The sequence below is a fragment of the Orcinus orca genome, chromosome 14 (assembly GCF_937001465.1).
Source record: "Orcinus orca chromosome 14, mOrcOrc1.1, whole genome shotgun sequence".
Classification (NCBI taxonomy): domain Eukaryota; kingdom Metazoa; phylum Chordata; class Mammalia; order Artiodactyla; family Delphinidae; genus Orcinus; species Orcinus orca.
In genome coordinates, this window is record NC_064572.1 from 44,241,527 (window position 1) to 44,264,851 (window position 23,325).

General features: G+C 46.1%; 1 long non-coding RNA gene across 1 annotated transcript; it reads left to right on the forward strand.

The window, feature by feature from the left end:
• The first annotated feature begins 537 nt into the window (after positions 1-537).
• Positions 538-23,184, forward strand: LOC125961005 (uncharacterized). The gene is made up of 3 exons (XR_007471295.1): positions 538-753; positions 3,055-3,166; positions 23,091-23,184. It is a non-coding gene; the product is annotated as an uncharacterized LOC125961005 (long non-coding RNA).
• The last annotated feature ends 141 nt before the right edge of the window (positions 23,185-23,325 follow it).

The window sequence follows — 23,325 nt, forward strand, 5'->3', positions numbered from 1 at the left end:
TATCCATACTAGAAAATAAAAGGAAACTTTTCAAAGATCCATCCAAATAAAGAAGTAGTTAAATAAATTACAGCATAACCAAACTGTGGAAGACTATACTGCAATAAAGAGATCTACATGTACTAGTAAGTAAATCCATGTTAAGTGAAAAAAACAAGATGTAAGAGAATTCCACTTATATAAAAACTAAATATGTATCCCCTCCCCCAAAAGCCCTAAACCAAGTCTATACTGTCTATGAATGCAAAGGCACAGAGGAGATAATCACACCTCACTGGGAACAGTGGTGACCTCAGGGAAAGGGAAAAAAATTAGGAGGGGCTATGGGAGATTGTAGGTATTTTCCAAAAATGACCACACCAGTGCTCCCATCCCATGTGCTCTTCTTACAGTGTGAAGTTGACAGTCCTCTATCGAGAGACAGGGTCCCTCTTCCTGAACCAGAGTGGACTTTTTAACTACCTCCCCCAACAGAATGTAGAGGAGTGAGGCTTGGAGACTTTCAATGCTAGGTCATAAAAGACAATATGACTTCCTCTGGGTTCCTTCTCTGTCTCCCTCTCTCTCTCCACTCTCCTTTGGACTCAGCCACCACATTGTAAGGAAGCCCAGGCCACATAGAGGTGTTCCAGCCAACAGTTCCGGCAAAGGTCCTAGCCAGCCATCAGACATGTGAATGAACCAGCCTTCAGATGATTCTAACTTCCAGCCTTTGAATCTTCCAGCTGGGGCCCCAGGCATCTCAGGGCAGAGGTAAGCCACCACCTCTGAATTCCGCCATCTCCTGCCTGAATTCCTGACCCTCAGAAACTGGGAGCATAGATTCACACACTAATTTGGGGGCAATCTGTTACTCAGCAGACTTTGATTTTCAATGCAATGTTTAAGTATGTTCTAGTGAGACAGCTCACCGACCAGCGTCTGGACTGCAGTGCACCATCCTGGCCCAGCTGAGCGCTGGCCCCCAGCACTACCTGGGAGGAAGGCTCCCACCACCCACTGTCCATTTACCCACTTGTTCAACCCCAGTATGCAGGTATAACAGCTTCAAAGTTGTTAGCCCTTGGGAAACTACTTTACCAACTAGAGTACAGTTTTTACACACAGTTCCTTTTGCCTTTAGCCTTATAGTTTCTAGTTGAAAACATCATTTTCCAAAGTTACTTGGGTCAGTTCCTTTTTGCCCCAGAATGTGCATATGTTCCTTCTAACCCTCTCAACAATCCCACCAGGGAGACACAATTAACCACATATTCAGAGGGAGGTAGAGACGCCAAGGGGTTAGATGAAGTACAGGCAGGAATTAGGAGGGTGGGGTGCTGACCCCTCACCCCAGAGGCAGGGCTGCTTTGTCAGACTGTCCGATGCTCTCCCCCTCTGGCTGCTGCGCAGGGGCGGCTTAGAGCAAAGCCCCACCGAAGTGTGCCACTGTCCTTCACTTTCATGTGGGCTCTGGGCTGCTTCCAGCCACAAGAGGTCCTCTGTCCCAGCCCTGCTTCCTGCTCCAAGCAGATGTTTAGCCAAGGCCACCCATACAGGGTTTCTGCCCTCCCTGGGGAAGAGCAGGGGTGGGGGTGTTATGGCCCAGACCCACCCAGCCCCCTACATCCCAGCCCCCTCAGTTTTCCAGCTGGGTCTCCAGCCTCGCCAAGAACTTCATGCTCCACTGCTGAAGCCGGCAGGGTTGGTGTGCAAAACCCCAAAAGGACCAACGCAGCACTTTCTCGGAGCTCTGACTCCTGGCCAACTCATCTCACACATCACATGTGAGTCTTAAACCTCATCAAGAAGGCCTGGAGGATTTTCCAGTCTCCACTTTTCTTCCAAAACCTCCTCTTCTCAGCACCCCCCCCCCCACTTATTTTTTTCTTAGCTGAGAAGAAGCTAACAGGAAATGAACCAGCCACAGCTCCAGCAGGAAGCAGAGATGCCACCTCTTGCTTCCCTTCACTTCTAACTCCAGAGATGGGCTTGTGCCACAATCCAGGCTACAGGGAGAATCAGATCATTCATCCCAGAGCCGATGCGCCTCCAGAAATAGCCTGTCCACTTGGCCAAGGAGCCTGATGTTACCTGGGGTGGTGCACCGGTCGCAGCATTTCTGCGGCTGAGCCGCTGTGTAAAGCGTTTAAAGTGGGCAACACTCCTCTCTTCACGCTAGAAAATAGGACCCCCTGAGGGGACACCAGCCACCTTGTCGCTGCCTCTCTCAAAAAACTCCTATTATCAGACTTAACACCGAGGGAGGTGGGGAAGTGGTGAGTTGCCTTAGATGCTGCGGGCCAGGTATAGGGCGACCTCCAGCCTGGGAGTCCGTCCCACTGAAAGCCTATTCCCAGGAATTATTGACGGCCTCAGCCTGTGCTAACTCTGCAGAGAAAGTGCCAGAAGATAAGTTGAGGATCAGAGTAGGGAAGTATCATCTTTCGAGTTCATTTTCTGTTGCTTCTTGTCACTATTTAAAAAGAAGTGAGTCAGTGGACCGCATAAGGGAAAACCCAGCCACAGGGAAATATAATACGAAGAGTTCTCCCTCAGTCTCCCCAGGCAAACAGGGAAGGGAGTTTTGCTTTTGTTTTCCTTCAGACTTAATAACAGGCTGCTGCTTCTCTGTGGTTTGTTTGGAACTGTCTCAGGGTTTTGACCTTAACCTCAGGACACCCACACAAACAGCCTAGGACTTCTCTGTCATCAGGGAGCAGGGTGAGGGACACCTGTGCAGGGCCCTCAGGCATGTCCTTGGCTGTGCTCCAGGCCCCAGAGCCCCAACCTGGCCCAGAGCCCCTCCACCCCAGCTCTGGCTCCATGGAACTGCAAAGGTTTAACGAGATTTTTGGATTCAGAAGTGTCTTTTCCCAACTTGTGTTTCCTTGGAAAGGTGACCTCAGCTGGGAGGAAGGACATCCCAGCTGAAGGCCATGCATGTGACCCAGGAGCTCTAGGATCGCAGCTGCTGGTCTCTCCCCCTTGAATGTTCTTAGAGAGCCACGTGGAGAGCTCTGGGGAAAGGGCTGAGTCTTCCTTCTCTCTATGTCCAAAATGTGCTGGCCATAGGTCACCCTGGACCCAGCTCTGAGGACATCAGCTGCTACCTCGTACTGAGTGAACCTTCTGGAAGCATGGCTCCCACATGGAAGGGGAGATCCCAGGACCCTAAAGACCAACAGTGAGTTAGCACAGTTTCTAAACGTGCTGGGCTTACCCCCATGCAGCCTTCAGCCAACATCCAAGGTATTTGCACGTCTGCTGAAAAGCAGCTCACGGATCACCAGAGCAGAACTAGGATGATTTATTTTTATCCCCATAATCAGAATGGCTATTGCAGACTCTTGTCTTAAGACTGGCTTTTCCTATCCCAGTCCTTCAGAGAAAGTGGCTCTTTTGTAAGATGATGCAGTTGCTTATTGGATGGTAGAGGTGTCCCAGGGGAAACCAGCCACTGTCTCTCCCCAACCTACCACCCAAAGCCTTGCAGCTGATCCCATGCCTTCTTCCGGGAATGCAGTGGCGGTAAGGTGGGGGATTTCTGGGAAGGCTGGATCAGGCTGCGTGAAATTACCACAGGAAAGTTCCCAAGAAAGGAACCCAAGGCCAAGACTTAGGGGCCGGCACGTGAGGCAGCCCATTGAGCCACACCCGTTGCTGCTGGCTGACCCCCGCAGTGCGGTGAGACTGGTTCCAGCTCCCCCTCCACAGTGGGGTTTGTGTCTGTGTGTTTTCAGCGTACAAACCCTGCCTTCCTTGATTAAAATTGATTCCTACGTATTTTATTCTTTTGGATGCTGTGTAAATGGATCTGTTTTCTTAATGTCTTTTTCAGATTGTTCATTACCGTTGTACAGAAATATGACTTATTAAAATTCAATTTTGTTGAATTTGCGTATTAATTCAAACAGGTTTTTTGGGGGGGGTGTGGATTCTTTAGGGTTTTTGATACGTAAGATCATGTCATCTGCAAATAGAGCTAGTTTTACTTCTTCTTTTTCAATTTGGACACATTTTATTGCTTTTCCTTGCCTAATTGCTCTGGCAAGAACTTGAGTATTCTGTTGAATTGAAAGCTGGCATCCTTGTCTTATTCCTTATCTTCAGGGAAAGCGTTCAGCCTTTTACCGTCGAGAACATCGCTGGCTTTTGTACAGGGCCTTTTTCGTGTTGTGGAAGTTCCCTTCTAATCCTAGTTTACTGAGTGCTTTTATCATGAAAGGATGTTGACGTTTGTGGATTGCTTTTTCTGCATCAATTGACATGATTATGTCCCTTCATTCTATTTATGTGATGCACTACACGGCTTGATTTTTCAAATGTTGAACCACCCTTGCCTTCCCAGGTTAAACCCCATTTGGCTTTGCTGCGGTAGACAGGCTGCTTCATGCGATCAGCATGTCCAGGTGGGTGAAGTGGAGGATCTCAGGGTCAAGGAGGCAGGACTGGGCTCTAGCACGCCCACAAGTGCACAGGGAATGGGCAGAAAGCAGCGAGATCAGTGCGCTTCCTACCTGTCACCTGAACCAGCCAGCATCCTTGGCGCTATGAGCACCAATCCTGGGGAGGAAAGAGAAGCCCCGCCAGTGTTGGTGAGAAGGAAGTCAGCGCTGATTCACTTCACAAGGGGACAGACAGCTCTCCACAGATGCCATCCCAAGTCCACTCTGGCTGTCAGAAATTCAACAAATATGATAAAGATCGGAGGGGAGCATACATGAAGTTTTTATTGTTTGCAAGAGAAGACTAAAAGGATCTGCATATTATTTAAATTTTGAGTTATAGTTTTTTTGGGGTTTTTTTTTTTTTTTGTGGCATGCGGGCCTCTCACTGCTGTGGCCTCTCCTGTTGAGGAGCACAGGCTCCGGACGCGCAGGCTCAATGGCCATGGCTCACGGGCCCAGCCGCTCCACGGCATGTGGGATCTTCCCGGACTGGGGCACGAACCCGTGTCCCCTGCATCGGCAGGCGGACTCTCAACCACTGCGCCACCAGAGAAGCCCTGAGTTATAGTTTTAAATGATTCCCTAAAACTTGAAGATAACCCAGCAAATATATTATTACTTTGTTAGCTACAACACATAATAGACTATTGACATAGCACAAATTCACAGGCAGTGGTGCATGACAGTGAAATAGCATTGTAGAGACCCCAAAATAATGTTTCATATTATTTACCTGCCTTTGTGAAAGAAGTATGACTAGCTCGTATTTGGACCACAATGTATACATAAATTCAAGTCGGCTTTTTGGAAAATGACGGGCCACGAACACTAGTAATGTGAGAAGAAGCAGTCACACTGTAGGATCCACCACCCAACGCACAACAAATTAAATTGATCACAATAAACCCAAACAAAGATAATTAAAAGGCAAGAATGGCAGCAACTGAAAACAGATCTCTCAAGACATCAGTGATGAGGTTCTGGAAACAAAGCCTGCTTCTCCCACATTGCTGGGTTTCTCTCTGCACCAGACGTATGCAGGAGGAGCTTGGCAGCCCTGCACGAGAGCCAAACGTCTTAGCAGGACCCCAGACCTCAGTCCTTGCACAGCTTAATGTTGGACTATTTTAACATATAAATGCCAAACCTTTGGAACCTTAAATAATTCAGATTGCCAGTTTGTTGCCCACAGCCAAATGTAAAAAGTGAAGTCAGCATAACCAGGCATTATTCCTCCAGAAAGATGGAAAAGTGACTTGCATTTTTAATGAGTTCCCAGCCAAGAGGGGCATCCAGTGGTGTGCTGGGGCCACCTACGACTGGCTAAGGAAAGCCAATTAATAAACCTTTCAAAAATTTTTGCAAGCCAATTGTGAAACATAGCCATTATCGCAATTAAAATTTTATAAACTTCCAATTAAATAGATTATATTATACACAAAAGTAATAAATATTCAGAACTCATCAATTCCTAACTATTTTACTACATTTCATGACACACTGGCAGCTTGTAAGAGGGCTTGGAGGGTGGATTTACACCATGGTAATTGGCAAAGGCTACAGTCAAGGCCTTTCCTACCACCCCTACCCCCACCCCGGACCCCACCACCACCCCAGGGAGGGAGCAGGTTGTTAAACATTTACCATTGCACCGCTGGAGGCTCCTACATTCAGTTAGTGGAGCCCACAGTTCTGGCTGGGAAAACAAGCCCTTTAGGCAAATTTCCCCCAGTAATTCTAACTTTCTGGGAGTTTCCACAATAGAGGCTGTTTCTTAATCCTTCAGGGAAGTGCTCAGACCCTCCCACCTGCATGTGGGTCACAGTATAGAAAAAGCACTTACTCCCACCATCATTTTATGATTCTCACAGCAACCTAGACCTGTGGGCAAAGGAGTATCCTTTCCCTATCAACATGAAGAAACAGCCGTGGAGCAGTGGGTGCAGTTTCCTGGGGTCATACAGCCTGTGGGAGGGGAATTCAGCTTCCTTAGCTAGATTAGCTAGATCAGATGGACACATTTTAGCTTTAAAAAAAGAATTAAATAAACACAAGGTCCAGAACTGGTATACTGGTTAGAAATATTAATTGAAACAAATGTTCTGCCAATACATAGCAACAACTTTAAACCTGTGATACCCTCAGTCTCAGCAATCTTGCTTCTAGAACTTTATCTTTGAGGAAGTTAACAGTATGCCAAGATTTCTCTGGCCTATTTTCAATACGGTGTTATTTATACGCACAAACTCAGAAGCAACCAGCGTCTCAAGCAAGGAGGTTCAATGGATTGGGTTACATCAGCCTCACCTGGGAATTTGTTAGAAATGCAGATTCTTGGGTTCCACCCCAGTGCCTCCAGCCATCTGGGTTTAAATAAGCCCTCTGTGTGATTGATTCAGATGCCTGCTAGAGTTTGAGAATAAAATATGGGACAACCAAAAAAAGGATGCAATGCAGTTCATGAAGAGCTCAGGAAAATATGTTCCCGATATAGGAAGTACAACCATATACAATTGACCCTTGAACACATGGGGGGGGGTTGGGGGCACCCATCCTCCACAAGTTAAAAATAGCTCAGCCCTCCATATCCGAGGTCCCTCATCCACGGATTCAACCTACTGCAGTAATTACTATTGGAAAAAATCCACGTATAAGTGGACTTGCATAATTCAAACCCATGTTGTTCAAGGGTCCAATGTACCATACGATCCCAGTTATGGAAACCTAGTATATGTATATATATGCACGCTCACATATGTAAAGTCTGGAATGATACATACCAAAAAGTGAGCAACATTTATCTTTGGAAAAGGGGTTCTCCCATCCTTTTGCTTACCCTTATTTTCTAATTTTTGTACAATAAACATGTAAGAAAATAAGCAATAAATTACTTCTAGTTTTACTTAAATATTAATGATTTTTTAAAAAATACTAAATTAAAAATATTTATATAGATATATATAATATATATATGTATATATACACACACATATGCTCACAAGTAAGATTTTGCGAAACCCCACACTTCCTGCCCATCCATCCCCAGGATGCTTCATACCAGGTCCCGTGGGCACGTCCCTCACTCCAGGACCTGGGGACAGGTGTCAGAAGGCCGCAGCGTTTGGCTTACTGGGCGCAGGAAATGCAGCTGGGGCAAAGGGCCGAAACCTGGCCCTATCTACACAAGGATAAAATAAACTGGCTACAGAGAAGCCCGTGGGAAAGACATGACATTTGTTTGCAAGGAAACATAAACAAGGACGAATGAAAACAGAAAAGTGGCTCAGCGAGAGACTGATCAAAGCCAGCTGGGCAAGCAGGCCCCGACTTCAGGGAAGAGGGCAGCTGTAGGCGGGCTGGGGGCTGGCGGGGCGGGGTCGGGCCTGGAGGCAGGGCCGGGCAGCCTCTCTAGCCACGCATCGCCTGAGGGGGCGAGAGAGGGGAAATTGCGTATGACTGGGCTTCAGGCATTTTGAGACCTGAATTAGCTGTTCCAGTCACTTGGATGGGAGGAAAGATCACCCAGGTTCTGTCTTCTCATCCCCAAGTTCATAAACAGAAAAGAATCAGCATCTATCTACCACCAACCATGTGCCCGGCATAGAGCGAGGCATTTCATCATGTCTTTTAATCCTTATGATGGTCCCGGAGAACCCCCAGGCCCTTCCACTCCTGCCAATTTGCCCAAGGTCAAGTAGCTGCTGAGCTGTGAACCAGGTGTCCAAACTAGGACCCGTGCACATCGGCACAGCACAGGCTTGCCCTATCACAGAAAGCCGGGTTGTCATTGGCCACCACCAGAGTCCTGCCAGTGCCTTCCCCATCTCCCTTCCCACCCGCTCTGGACACCTGCCCCTGCCCACGGTTCCTCCACCCACCTGCCATCCACCAGTCCTGAGCAACTGAGCCCCTTAAAGAGCTAGTGTGAGCCTCGGCCTTGGCATCATTTCCATCTTGCAAAGGCTAAGGCAGCTTTACAATGTTTATTTTCAATCGTGCCAGGCAAATGCTAAGACATGTTGTAAATTATCATTAATTTGAAGAGATGTTTCCCTTGGAGAGACAAAATGCCTAGCTGATTTCATGAACAATAGCTGAAGCTTAGAAGTTACACTACACTTAAGTTTTCTCTTGTCCTTGGCCTAAATCTGACCTTTTGTTCCTCCCACTCATTGCTTTCAGAGCTCAGACATAGGACCCCCACTCAGAATGGGGGAGGAGGTGGAGGGGCTCCCTCAGGACCAGGTGATGTCTAAGAGCATGACCGGCCCCCAGCTGCAGGGCTCAGGTGTCAGTCAGCTCCTGTCACCACCCTGGGATTGTGCCCGTTCCTCCTCCCCCTTCTCACCCCTCTTCCCTCATCTGGGTGAGTCATTGCCATCCTCATTTAAGAAGTTGATGAAAGGAGATGATTTTAGCCTGCTTGAGGCCAAGTCATGCCCATCTTGGCTGGCACTCATTTTTCTTTATCCGTACATCAAGGGTTTTACATGGCTCAACTTCTGATAAAGCTTCTTTAGATATTATTTCCTCTGAAAAGCTTTCATTTGCTTGGAAAAACTCTCTTTCTTTGAGGGCAAACTCCCTTCCCACCATTCTCCTCATTTGCCCACCTCCCTCTCTGGGGAAGTGGAGTCCACCCCTCTGCCTGGCATTTCTTGGGGACCAGGGGAGGCACCCGCAATTCAGGTGCACGAAACCCTCCACATGGTCCTCTACAACACTGATGGTTCTTTTAGGGATGAGCCATTAATAAACGCACGGCCACCATGACAAGTTGAGAAGGTCTGGGTTCTGTGCCTTCCATCACTTCAGAGATTCCTATACTGAAGGCCTGTTCCATATGAGTCCATCCAACTGATGGAAATAACAGCCCTCATCTCTACGCTAGCTACTCCTCCCAAACCGGAGAAGAGACATCAGTGTAGCCCTGCCCCTCCTCCTGACACCCACAGGTCCCCCTCAGCCTGACTCAGCCCATACCCGCAGCTGTCCTCACAGCATCCCCACCCTCTGCCTCACCAGCCTCACCAGGCACTGGGCTGTCCTGTCCCCTACTCTTATTTTTACCATGTTGCTGCCCTTGCTGCCAAAGTGGTTTCACAGTTCATTCTGCCTGCTCCCCTACCCGAGGACTCCCTTGGCCAAGACCACTGGAGGCCACCCACTCAGGCTGGCAGAAACAGCATTTATTTCTCTTACTCTCTCCCGGGGCAGTCTGGCATTGGAGCCAAGTCTGAGGTGCAAACGAGGGCAAAGAGGTCAGAGAGGGATGTGCTTCCATTGTGATATCTGGGTCCAGCAGCCTTGGAGACCAGGCTCCCCAAAATACTAAGGGATGATACCATTATACACAGTACTGCCGCTCAGATCATCTCACACTGGCCATGCCACACGTACGCTACATTTTTAGGAATAAAAATTGTATCTGCCCTAGAGAAATTCTCATGTCTGTGCCAAAAGAATATACACAAGAATTTTCATTCTTCCTCTTCCCCTCCTCCTCCTCCTCCTCCTCCAAATTCTTCCTCTCTTTCTCCTTTTTCTTTTCCCCTAAATGCTTGTAATTGCTTTGACGTTTTCCATCCCACCTTTTTTTCTTTTTTTGCGGTACGCAGACCTCTCACTGTTGGGGCCTCTCCCGTTGCGGAGCACAGGCTCTGGACGCGCAGGCCCAGCAGCCATAGCTCATGGGCCTAGCCGCTCCACGGCATGTGGGATCTTCCCGGACCGGGGCATGAACCTGTGTCCCCTGCATCGGCAGGCGGACTCTCAACAACTGCACCACCAGGGAAGCCCCCCACCATTTTTTTTATTCTAGGAGGTCTTCCTGAATTTACGTTACACAAATTCAGTACTATATTTTTCTATCATTGCTGAGAATTAATCAATATTCTATTGATATATTATGTCCCTGAACAATATAATGCTTTCATATCTGTCTCCCATACAACCTCCCATATTGAGATCATGTGGGATTTCAATGTACAGGAATGGCAATGTATAGTAATTTTTAAAATAATCCCTACTTATTTAAATTTAAATATCAATTTTACCGGTTTCTTTACTCACTGCTACTTCTTTTATCTCACACATTCCTCTTAAATTCATTTTTCATTTTGCTGAAGTTCATCTTCCAGTAATTTTTTTCAGAAAGAATTTTGGGGTAGTAAATTTTCTGAGTTTTTGAGTTTTTTTTTCCTTTTCACTTGAATGATAGTTTGTTTGGGAAGAGAATACTATGGTGCATAATCATATCCCCTGAGAATTTTGAAAATATTGCTTCTTTATCTTCTTTCATTCAGTTCTGCCAATGAGAAGTCTAATTTTGGTCAAAGTCCCATTTTTTTATAGGTCATTTGCTTTTCTTTGTTCTTGGTACTCTCAAATTTTACTTTGATTTTGCTGTATATAGTGGGGTTTGCATTTGTCTCGCTGCATTCTTCCTTTTAAGCTGTGTTCTAGTATCTTTCTGCAACTTTGGTCAATTTTATTCTCTCTCTTTTGATATGTCCCTGTTTTTGTTCTGTTTGCTCTTCCCTTCCAGAACACCTCGTAAATGAGTAGGACTTCTGGATCTTTCCTTCATGACTCTGAACTTCTAGTTCACCTATTCGCTTACCGTCTTTCTGCAACTACTTTCATAAAAGAGAAAACAGACTTCACAAAGCCAGACAACTGAATGGCAGGACACTGTGTATCAGAGACTTCCTGACCCTCCTCCCACGCAGCCTAAGCCTGGGCACGGTGATTGTCTTGCCCTTTCTTAGCTTTGCCGTGGTCTTTTCTACTCCTGGGTATTGGCACACCAGGTTCCAGAATGTTTTGCCCTCCTCCCTGACTCATAAACTCCTCACGTCCAGGCCTGAATGACTTCGCCGCAGTCTGCATACACAGCCTGGGAGACTTCTTTGTCATCCGATGATAACTTCCACGTGAAAAATCATATTCTTTGAAGGATGCTTAGTTTATCTGACAAGTCTGGGATTATGACAAATGACTCGGAAGAGAAAGAATCAGTCAATGGGAGGAGCCCCGAGCGCAGCCTGGCCCTGGCCCTTCTAGGCTTCATGTCACAGGCACCACCCGCTCTGCTTGCATCTTCAGCTCAGCTCAGCTTCCCTCTGTCTAAGCAACCCCTCTGCACACTCCATCTCACCGTAAAAGAGCCTTATGGCTCCTCCAGGCCGATTCTCCCCTGCTTTTTTCATGGATCTTAGAGCACATTCTAGAACAATCTCCGACATGTGTGTTTTTAACCCCAGTTCACAAGCTTGAACTCCTGTAGGAACGCGGGGTTTGCTCTCTCTCCAAGTGCGGCCCATCCTTTGGCTCCCTAAGAGCTGATTCAAGAGACCTGAGACCAGCTGCAGACCCTTCCCAAGGCTAGCACTCCCCAGGTCTTCCACATCCTCATAAATGGTACCAAACCCTAGCACAGAGGCTGAGTCATTCTTTCCCTCACCCCCGAATCTATGTCAGCAAGCCCTGGCATCTCCACCTCTAAACCCCATCCCAAACCCATCCATCCTCTGCATCTTTGCTGCCGGCACTCCAACCCCAGCCATGCTCACCTCTTGCTTGGACTGGGGCAAGGACCAATCTGGACTCTAGGGCCTGCAGAGTGATATTGACATGTCATGACTCATTCAAAAATCAGAATAACTGATACTTCATCTCCATCTGCCTAAGTTGTTTGTCTGCCTCTCAGCTATTTCCAAACCTGGAAGATAAAAAGAGCTGTTATCCACCTACTTATTCAAACCCCCATATATTCTATGATGGAATATATTAGAATTCCACAATATGTATACTTTTAACACAAGTAGAAGAGTATATACACATATTTATTTAATTTTTATGTGTTGATTTATAGATTACATGTCAAATATATTTTTAACTTAACGACATAGAGATTGATACATATGTCTAATTTGTTGATCTTGCCAGATAACCCAATCCCATCTTACCTTCTCCTCCAGGTCCTGAGCCCTGGAGGCAGCAAACCACAGCCATGCCTTTAGATCCTGGCTGGCTGCTGCCATCTGCAGCTCACTCCCCCTGTGTAGGGCTAACTCTTCCTCCTGGTATTTGAGTACCATCTGTCCCTTCCCCTTTGGGCAGGATGTTCTGCCCGCTGAGATGGGCTGTCTGGGATCTGCATGTGTTCTGGGGGCCCCTGGGCTGGGAAGGCCTCTGCTAGCATCCTCCCAAACCACAGGGTGGGGCAGGAGGAACGGCCCTTGCTCAAGACATCGCACCTACAGACACAATGACTTCTTGCGGTTGCTTCAAAAACATGTCCAAGGGCTCCTGCCCATTGGCACCTTTATCCCCAGGAGCTGCTCCCAGGGCATGTCTGCCTTTATAAGCCAAGGAGAAAGCACTGGTCTTCAGCATACTTCTCTGTGTTCTTCACACGGGAGACCTTGTGTAGGGCGCAAACTAAACCAGAGCCCGGGAGTGGTGCTGGGAAAATATGTCATGAAGTGGGATGGTGGAGAGGATCCCACATTCTATTGAGTTTACAGAAATTAAAACGATTCCTGAGAATCGGGATGCATTCACCTTCAGTTCACAACCAGCTGTCTTAATTAAAATGCTGCTAAAAGAAGCAAATCAATTAACAGATACCTTACAAGATGGTTTATTCTATCTTATACACAGAAAATTGCTTATGAGTATCGCATTACCGCTTTAGGTTATCAGTTAACCAAGTCTGCTAATGAGCTACATTGTTATCAAGTCAGATAAAAGATGCCCTGGGAATCCAGGCAAATTATTACAACACAACACTTTGTTTTGAAATATAGCTCATCTTTCATCACACACAAGGAGGGTAACCTTATCTAAGGAGTGAACCAGTCCATAGAGCCACCGAGATTTCTGCTGAATGAAAAGGCAAAGAGTATTCCTTAATGCAGCCTGGAAATAAAAGATTAACATTACAGGGGAGAGAAATGTGAATGGGGCCTGTGCCACGGAGGTTTACGTTTATGGCAATAATCAAAGACGTGGGTTTCCTAAGCCTCTGCCTGCTGTGTCCTCCATGATAAAGTATGGACATTGTCACAGTCACCACAAAATAATTATATACGCATAACAATAATTGCTTGCATTTGTATAGCTCTCTACAAGGCATGGCAGCTGCTCTCTCATTTAATCCTTTGTTGGCTCCACCATTTGAAGAGCTACAGAGCTGCAGGCCCATTCCACGGCCATCAGACCCCTTTCTCCCACTCCAGCCCAGCCTGCCATTTCATCCTTTGGAAGGTCTGTCTTTCATTTGTAGGAATGGAGACTGCCCCATAGTTTCCATGTTTCAGGGCCCCTGAATGTTGACAAGGGTTTTCTTTTGGCAGCTGAGGTGAGGCCTACTGTTCTAGAAAATGCTGCTCACCTCTTGGTAAGATGGTGGTGCTGGAGAGGCTGTGTCTTGAGTCTGGGTCTCATTCCATGAGCCATTTGCTGCCAGTAAGATCCATTGACATGGACACAATGCCATCCTGAAGCATGACCAGCTCCAACTGGGGAACCAGGATAGCCAGTGAGCATTTATTGGCTTCCAAACTTTCTCACACTGGAAAGAGGGCTCTTACTTCCCTCTACGCAGTCAGCTTCTTGCAGAAGAGAAGTAATATTTTCCTTTAGGACAGAGGCACTTTAGATTCTCTAAGTTCTATTATTTGCCCTGGATTTTGAGTTCCGTGTGAAGGTCCATCACCAGCTTTGTTTGCTCAAACTTAAGCTATCTATAAGACTGCAAGCTTGGGCAGCTGTCCAGAGTGCCAAACCCCTCCTGAAGAGGCTGCTTTCTCAGAGCTCAGTCACTTGTGCATTTCTGGAAAGAAAAAGAACCATCTGGAAGATTTCCTGACAAGAGTGACTATGCTGTAACTAATCATGGCATATGCTAATGCACCCCACACAATTCAACAGGTATGAAAGAGTTTATCAGCAAATCTTAGCAAGGTGGGGCATTTCCTTGTGTGACCTAGAAAGGGACCTGAAGACCAGTGGCTCTAGATAAAGGGGAGAGTTTTTCAGATAGAGCTCAACCTAGAGGTTGTTTTCTGCCTGCCAAACCAAGGCCACAAAACCTCATCCACTTTGGTGACAAAAAGGGAAGAAGTCATTCCCCAAGGTTAATAAGCATATCGAGGGGAAAGTGTCACTTTCTGTATTCGAAGAGTTTGCAATGACCTGAACAGGTGCTGCAAGGCAGACAGGCCGATGGGAATGTAACTAGAAACTGATACCTTCGAGTCTGAACTATACACTGTTACAGAGGGTGAGACTTCTCCACACTTAGTGTATCAGCTTTGGCGTGAGGGAATGGCAGTAAAGATATATATTAAAAGCTAGGAACATGGAAGAAAAGATGGTCACTGAACCAGACCCCGATATGGTAGAGCTTGGGCTGAAAGTACGGCAGAGACCCTGCTGTAGTCACTCTTGGCTAAGGGTCTCACACACACTTCCACGTTGAGGCCAAATTCCCACCAAAACTTCATTGTAGTTTCAAATAAACATTACCCATAGTTATAACAGCATGAAATACTTATGCTTACATTGTATACTTGTTTATTCCATTCCACTGTGCATATTCAGTCCTAATATCTTGAGTCTAGCATCTGCCCATGAGAGAAGGGGCAGAAATAGCAGAAAGACAGGGCAGAATGAAGCCTCAATGGGGCAAGCCAAGTCCACATCCGTAAAAAAGACAGCATACACCTAACTACCCCATGTGTGGAGGACCAAGGACACAGGTCGAGGTCAGGGTTACAAAGCTTGATGGCATCAGAGCCTACATGGAAGACAAGCAAGTTGGAAACAAGCAAGGATAGTGAGAGAGAGAAGAGGAAGAAGGGATTCCAAGAGAAAGCCTCAAATGCTGTCAGGTTGTTGTGCTTCTCCTTTAAAGGATGGCGGGTCCAGAGGAACAAAGAGTTTGACTTGGTTGGTCTAGAGGTCCAGGGGCTTAACAGAAAGTTTATCCCTCCTATTACCTTAAAAAATTCCTGAGTTGAAAGGACCCCTTCAGATGTTGCTAAGGAGAGGATCAAAAGTGGCTGGACCTAGTCATCATTTGCACTTGAGATACTGATGCCCAGAGAAGATGGGCAGACCAGGAGAGCAGTCTCCTCCCACCCCCAATGTCCCTGAGCTGGGGAAGTGGCAACTGTGAGTTACCACATTGAGGAACTGTTCTCTGACAGGAAAGGGATTCCTCTACAAACAGGTGTGCCACCAGCCCCTAGAGATCCAGACATAACCTGCAGGAAAAGATAAGCTGGGCAGAGGCTGGGATAGCATCTGCTGGCTGGACTAGTAAGTGAATCAGGCTGCAGACATGAACTGGGCATCAACAGGAAGAGAAAGAGACTTTTAGAGACTCTAAGATCATAGTGGCGGCCTAAACACAAATCTTCCACCACATCCTCCAAAAATCACGCAGACCGAAAAGGACGAAAGGAAAAAGCTAAACTAGTAACAAGGTGCCTATATGTCCTGGTTTGCCTAGGACTATCCCAGGGTATAAATGCTGAGGATAAGTTAATGCCTGCTAATGCTGAAAAGCCTTTTGACCAAATCCCACACACATTTCTGAAAAACTCAGTAAAATCGGAATTGATGGGTGTTCCCGTAACATGATAAAACGTGCGTACTTTTGCCCTAAAGCTAACATTTTACTTAATGAAAACCACCAGAGGATTTTCCACCAAGATCAGGCACAAGACAAGTATACTCACTGTTTCCACTATTATTTAACATTGGTGGTTTTAGCCAATGCAATCAGAGAAGAGAAAACAATTAGAGGCTTAAGAATTGGGAGAGAAGATCTACAATTTGGCAGATGACATAATATGATGAAAACTCAAGGAGATCAAGAAGAAAATGAACAAAACAATAAAAGCATTCAATAAGGTAGCTGCTATCATGTTAACACACCAAAAAAAAAAAATCCATAAGCAGTCAATGAACAAGTAGGAGACATAATGGGAAATTCCATTTACAAAAGCAACAAAAACATAAAATATTTAGAAGTAAACTTAACAAGAAATGTGAAAAATCCATAAGAGTAAACTCTGAAAACTCTCCTGAGACAAGCAAAAAAACAGACTTGTAAAAATTATATTTCTTGTCAGTGAAGGATAATATCATAAAGAAGTCAATTGTCTTCAATTTAATATGTGAACATAATGCAACTCCAATAAAAATACCAAGATGTTTGTTTCTGTAGCTAGATTCTGAAGTTGACTGTAAAGTTTATATGGAAAAACAAGTGCACAGGAATAGCTAAAACAGAATAGCAGGGTGTGCAGGAACCAGCCCCGCCAAGTAATAGAGCATACATGAAGCCACCAAAAGAAAGAGTGTGGTAATAACACATGAATAATCACAAACACCATTGGAGAATACCATGAAGTCTAGAAGTATCCAAACATATGTGGAAACTTAGAACATTATAAAGGTGGCAAGTAAAACACTGGGGAAAATAGGGTGGCTTTGAAAAATGATATTGAAATAACTGGATTTTTATTTGGGAAAAAGATAAAATTGGAACTATATCTCATACCACATACCATACCAAATGAATCAGAGATCCAAATAAAAATAAACCCATATAAGAACGAGAATAATATATATTTATATATATATACATACATATATTACATGTATGAACATTTATCTAATTTTATAAACATTGTATATATGTAAAAAAATTTTAATTAAATATATTTTTGTAAAAGGAACACAGGAAGAATAAAATGGGAATTATTGAGATTAATTACCTCAAAGCAGTGGGTGGGAGCAGGGTGGAGTGGACAGGATGAGAGCAAGACGTCTCTGAATTTACCTGTTTACATGTTTTTAGTTTTGAACCATATGCATGTTTCACATACTCAAAAAATAAAATTAAACTAAAAGGATTAAGATAGGACACTAAAACCAGCATATACACTGAAACAAATGTCTCTAACACTATATCAAATTGATAGCGAAACCACATTGAGAAAATAGTTAATTCTTTTTGAACACAATACTCTGTACACATGGAGGACTAAATTCTAAGAATAAAGAACTGCAAAGAAATTTTTTTTTGATTTTTAAAAAAAACTTATTTATTTTATTTATTTATTTTGGGCTGCGTTGGGTCTTGGTTGCTGTGCGTGGGCTTTCTCTAGTTGTGGTGAGAGGGGGCTACTCTTCTTTGCGGTGCACGGGCTTCTTACTGCGGTGGCTGCTCTTGTTGCAGAGCACGGGATCTAGGCACACGGGCTTCAGTAGTTGTGGCTCATGGGCTCTAGAGTGCAGGCTCAGTAGTTGTGGTGCATGGGCTTTGTTGCTCCACGGCATGTGGGATCTTCCTGGACCAGGGATCAAATCCGTGTCCCCTGCATTGGCAGGCAGATTCTTTCTTTTGTTTTTGTTTCTCAAAGCTTTATTGGGGCATAATTTACATTCCATAAATTAATCCATTGTAAATTTATAATTCAGTGATTTTCCGCAATTTATAGAGTCGTACAACCATCCCCATAATCCTGTTTTAGAACACTTCTGTTACCTCAAAAAATTCCCTCATGTCCATTCGCTTTCAATCCACTTCTTACATATAGCCCCAGGAAACCACTTACCTTTCTGTATCTAGAAATTTGCCCTTCCTGCATATTTCTTTCTTTTTTTAATAAATTTATTTATTTGTTTATTTATTTTTGGCTGCGTTGGGTCTTCGTTGCTGCACGCAGGCTTTCTCTAGTTGCAGCAAGCAGGGGGCTATTCTTTGTTGAGGTGCTTGGGCTTCTCATTGCAGTGGCTTCTCTAGTTGTGGAGCATGGGCTCTAGGCATGCGGGCTTCAGTAGTTGTGGCACATGGGCTCAGCAGTTGTGGCTCTCGAGCTCTAGAGCGCAGGCTCAGTAGTTGTGGCGCACGGGCTTAGTTGCTCCACGGCATGTGGGATCTTCCCAGACCAGGGCTCGAACCCGTGTCCCCTGCATTGGCAGGCGGATTCTTAACCACTGTGCCATCAGGGAAGCCCCTGCAAAGAAATTTTTAAGCGAATTTGTAGTTGTACAGTGTTGTAATTCTGGAAGTACGTATTTTGTGTGTATTATAGGGTAGAGCAAATGGGTAAAAATATTTATATGGTTGCGGAACAGGATTTTTACTTTAGAGGAGGTAAAGTAGAAATATGGAATGAGGAAATCTCAAGAAGAACCTTATGGTATTGAGTTTTTGATTTAAATATACATTTGCTGACTGTCCATTGAGAGGGCCTACAAGCAATGATGCTTCAATAGCCATGAGCACACATTGTGCCCAGATCTTGGTTTCTAAAAACTATTTCACATCAAAAAGAAAGAGGAGGAGGAGGAGAAGGAGAAAAACATGGGTCGAGGGAAAATGGGTGATTCCAGGTCTGAGCAGGAACAGTACAAGGTGAGCCTGGGACACTGTGCTGTGTCAGAAGTCTAGGAAATGCTCAATGACTACTGGGGTCCTGTCTAAACCCACCAAGAAGTGACTTGTACTGATAACTTGTGACAATTTGAACATGAAAAAGATTCATAATGGTGATGAATTATAGTGCATTGAAGTCCATAGGAATAATGTTCAACAAGAAAGAGAAAGAGAAAAGGGGAAGAGGACAGTCTTTTTCTAGAAGAATGCAGCTATTAAATGTAGAAGGAATTCTGGAACTAGAAACTCAGTACTTTGTAACCCCCAATGCAATAACTGATTCAAACATGGATTATGAACAAATATAAAATCATTGGGTGGGGCTTCCCTGGTGGCGCAGTGGTTGAGAGCCCGCCTGCCGATGCAAATGACACGGGTTCGTTCCCCAGTCCGGGAAGATCCCACATGCCGCGGAGCGGCTGGGCCCATGAGCCATGGCCGCTGAGCCTGCGCGTCCGGAGCCTGTGCTCCGCAACGGGAGAGGCCACAGCAGTGAGAGGCCCGCGTACCGCAAAAAAAAAAAAAAAAAAGAAAAGAAAAATCACTGGGTGAAGAATTATTGGGGTCAGGGTGTTCCCACCATCTCAAAGTCCCACCCCTTCTATTATTTACTAATTACAAAGGCAGGGTTTTCTCTCTACAGTGCAGAGATCTAGCTGTTGCTTCCTTAACCAAGTGATCAAAAGCAGCAACACCAACCTTGAGAGAGACGGGGGTCATGTGCCTCCTGGTGCACTGCACTGAAAGATACATACGCAACGTTACCTCTGAGGCAATCCTGACAAAATTCTCAATCTGCATCTGCTCAAGAGGAAACAGTCAGATAAATCCAGAAAATGGGACATCATGAAAGACGAATGGCTTACGTACTTCAAAACTGACAGTGCCACGCAGAGAGAAGGCAACATCGAGAGAGAGACTAAAAAGGGACAAAATCCAACACAGTGACTCCTGGCTCGGAAAAAGAGAAATATAAGAGATACTTGGGAAACATTTGAATACAGGCTGTGTAATAGATGATGCTATCGAATTACCACCCATTTCCATTCATTTCTTACCTTTCATGTTGTTGTACTGTGATTATGTGGGAGATACGTGGTGTATTTAAGGGTGAAATATCATGATATTTATATTAGTTTTTAAATGAATCAGAAAAAAGTTATGTACACAGAGATAAAGCAAGTAGGGCAAAATGTTAATTTATGGATCTAGGTGAAAGGTGAGATGTTTTTATTGCACTGTTCTTTCAACTGTTCTGTGGCTTTGAAGATTTTTCAAAAGAAGGACTGTGAGAGCCCATGGGTGGTGATGAGGTGCAGGAAAGCAGGACTAGGGGAAGTGAGTTGTGAACCAACCATTCAGATAAACCTGGAGGAGGAGCCTCCTTTCCTGGGGGCAGGGCTCCTTCAGCCAGCAGCCTAGGATCCTGTTCCCCTTCCTGAAGGCTGCCCTGCACACTCAGGCTTGTCCGCTCTGAGACCGCACAGCTGCGTTGAAAAGCAGACACTTCTGCCAAACTGATAGCTTGATGACACAAAGAAAAGTTTTGGAATTTTTTTGTCTTCAAATGGACTGAGCTGGCTAACGGTTGACTGGCCTCTGTCAAAGAGAAGGTCTTGGAAAATCAAATCAAATAAGATAACATTTATCTTGCTGTTAAAACCCAGTTTTCTCAGATCTAATCAGGCAAACAGCCCGCAGCTTCATTTAAAATCTTGCCAAAATACCCCCATATTAGCTGTCCCAAAGAGATGCTGATTCCTGGTCTCACAGCCATCCTGGCAACAGGACTTCTGGCCCATGGCTAGCAATCCCCCTCCCGTCCTGTGGGGGGCGTGCAGGAGAGCCACCAGCCAGCGCAGGACAAGAGAGGGACTGTCTTTCCTCCTTTCAGTAAGAGCAATCCATCACTCTTACAACTCACCTTTCGGAGAAGTCGAGGTTTAACATGCAAAACAGGAGGGCAGCACGTTCACTAAATTATTCCTAGGTGACGGAAAGCACCGGCAAAGTTCTGCTACAGGAGAAGGGCTTGCTTGTCCTTTGCTTTTTCTTTCGGGTCTAACTTCTTCCCGACTCAGCCTGACTCCATCTAGTGTCAGTTTTGGAAACTTGAATTGTGCTCCCTTCTGTGCAGAGAAGCTCTGATGTGATACATGCTGAGAACAGTCCGCTGCACATGGTGGGGGAATAGATGGGGGTGGGACTCCCGTCCAGCCATTAACTCCCAGCCACCCGCCTCTCCCCATCCTTCATCCGTTCCTTCCCTTCCTCCTCACCCTGCCTTCCCCCTGCACCCTTCACATTCCCTTTCCTGTACTTCACTCTCGCAGTGCTTACTGTTGAATGACTACGGCAGCCACCTCGCCTGGATTATGGAAATCTCCTCCTACAGCTCCAATGTATCAAAATAATTCAGAACATCCAAACATACAGAGCGGAGCTGCTCTCTAACACGATCATATGTAGGAACGTAAAAGCACAGTGACTGTTCGTTCAACAATGCTTTTGAATTGGTTTGCTTTGTATTGTTCACAGCAGAATCTTCACACACACACATGTGCGTGTCAGGCCTTCATTTTGAGTCATCACATAATCGCCTCCCCTCCCCCCACTAGCACGCACATATGCATGTACACATGGACCAGGATTAAGCATTAGGCATTGTGAAATCTTTCAATTTTGTGAATTCCATGACTAAGATGTCCCTGAATCAGGGTTTGCAACAGTTCTGGAAACTTCCAGGGGCACTGGAGCTTCCAAAGCACGATGCCTTAACCCAAAGTGTCCTCTGATGCGTGTGGGCGGTTTGGAGGGTCAAGACAGCATCGCTCACCGTGGGTGGTGAGATCACTCTGCCAGAATCTCTGCCTGTCCACTCGATTGTTCTGACACAGGACCAGAGCTGGCCACAGCAGCCCGCAGCCGCACGCCAGGGTGCCTCAGTCACCCAGCAGAGGGCCCCTGAGACCACGCTGTGGGCAGAGTCTCCGCCCACATCCATCCCAAACTGACCCCTACCCTACATTCCCCACTCCAGAGACCCCAAAGGCCCCCAAAGGTGATGCAGGTTCTGAGCCTGGGGCTCATCTATGCATTCCCAGGTCCCTTCACCCCTACCATCAAGAGCTAATCCTCCATCCTTGCAGACTTAGTCTATTGCCTCCCCTGACCCAGGCTGCCAAAAGCCCTGTTAGAACCCCTGGTAAAGGCCGGTCTGCCCTGATTCTATAGTGGGAGAGCAGTCAGAGTGCTGCCCTGGGTGAGCTGGGACGAGGATGCCCTCCTGGCGAGTGGCGGCAGCTGCACCCTCAGGGGAACCCGTCGTGACACCAATCCCCCAGGGGCTGGAAGAAGGTAAAGCTGCCCAGGGAGAAGGGCCCTTAGGGCGGGGCAAGGGAGGGGCATTGGCTGACTTGGAATTCTACTTTCCTACATGAGTGGGTCATGGATTTGGTGACAGTTGGGAGCCGCTCAGCATGTTTCTTAAGAGAAATGGGACAACTTAGCCAGTGTGAGTCTGGGTGTGTGTGTGAACGTGTGCATATGAGATGGGACACATGGCATCCGTGGTTACCCCAGCCCCAAAAGCCCCCAATTCCACCAACATTTCCAAAATCCCCCGGAGCTGGGTACCTAACCCCTCTGTGAGAACCCTGGGTGCAAGAGGAGGTAACACGGCCAGTGAGAGGACAGCTGTGTGGCCACCCCAGGACCTGGAGACCATGCCTCCCAGGCCTCCCAAACCTAGGACAACCACTTGCTGACTTTCCTAGGACAACGTGGGTTTACGCCTATCATCCTGACACTATTATTAGTACAGTAGTGTCTCTTCTCCACTCTCAAAAAGTCCTGATTTGATGATAAGATACATGGTCACCCAATCACACCTGTCTCCCCCAGTCCAGGTCCCTGTGGGGTGGCCAAACAGACAGTAGAGGGGGAAGACTGGAGACGGGACAGAAAGACAGAGAAACAATGAGCGTCAGAAACAGAGAAAGGAAATGCTTGGAGACAGAGTTGATGAAACATGCTTTAGGGCCTCATGCTCAGAAATCAGTGCCAGAAACTGGAAAGTCTGAAGGAGGGCAGATCCTTCAGAAAGTGAAAGTCTTGAAAAAATCCATTTCCAGCTCATCCCCAGGGCATCCCCCTGACGGCCGCATACCACACATCCATCTCTTCTCCATCCACAGATCCACCCATTTCTTCAAGAGATGCTACTTTGTACTTACCAAGCCCCAGGTCCCAGGGAAGCACTGGAGGAGGAGATCGTGCTTTGCATCCCTCTAAAAGCCCACCACCCTGTCTCAGCCTAGACATCTGTCCTGAATGCCAGACACTCACTGAACATCTCCTCTACTTGGAAGTCTCCAGAAGCCTCAGACTTACCATGTTCAAAAAAGGTAGTCACCAAGACACACACCCCCA